The sequence below is a fragment of the Branchiostoma belcheri genome, unplaced genomic scaffold (assembly GCF_001625305.1).
Source record: "Branchiostoma belcheri isolate BF01 breed outbred unplaced genomic scaffold, Haploidv18h27 scaffold34, whole genome shotgun sequence".
Classification (NCBI taxonomy): Eukaryota; Metazoa; Chordata; class Leptocardii; order Amphioxiformes; family Branchiostomatidae; genus Branchiostoma; species Branchiostoma belcheri.
The window spans coordinates 1,816,961-1,817,732 of record NW_017803954.1 but is presented as its reverse complement, the minus strand read 5'-3'; positions in this window follow the sequence as shown (position 1 = coordinate 1,817,732).

Genomic DNA, 772 nt, shown 5'->3' with positions numbered 1-772 from the left:
AGTTGGAGAGAAACTTTGGGGATCAATGTGAGGTAGACTGCACTATCGTGGCATTTTCGGCTAAAGTCTGAGTGATATGAATGTTTTCAATGTTTTAATGGCGTGATACCAGTAACGAGTCTGATACAGACTTCTCCTGGCCTCCCCTCCCATCGTTTTATCACATACTAGCACATTGTTATAGGCGCCTAGGGTGATGTTATCCATAGCGATATCGCCAAAGGTTGTAGTTTTGAGAAGAAACTGGTGAAATTTGTTCGCCACATCCTAGCGTCTGGTCAATGCAGTGAATTCTTGCTGACTTTTTGCCAAACGGCGTCCAAGCAGATGAAAATGTGAGACCATTATTCCCAAATAACAAAAAATCAACAACTTTGAATTCGTTCCAGATAACATGGAAGCTTCGTGAATGTTAGACTGTGTTAGCTACGGCAGACGTGTGTCAGACAGCGTACAGCGCTGTTGCTCTGAATATCAAACTCCAGACGAGGTGACGTCTAACGTTTTAGCTTTTTGGTTAGCCGAATGACATAATAGTTACCTCCCCACGTGTAGGTTCACCCAGCTGTGCGTCAGAATAACATAATGGTTAAGTCTGACAATTCCATAAAAGCAAAGTTTCAACTTTGTGACAAATTATTTTTAAAACGTGCTCGGATCCGACTGCCCCTTACCCTAGTTCACCATGGGGTCAAACATAAGCAAAAGCCGTGCGTCATGAAAAATACAATGCAATACTGGCTCGGTCGAACGAGCCAACAACTTGGCAAGG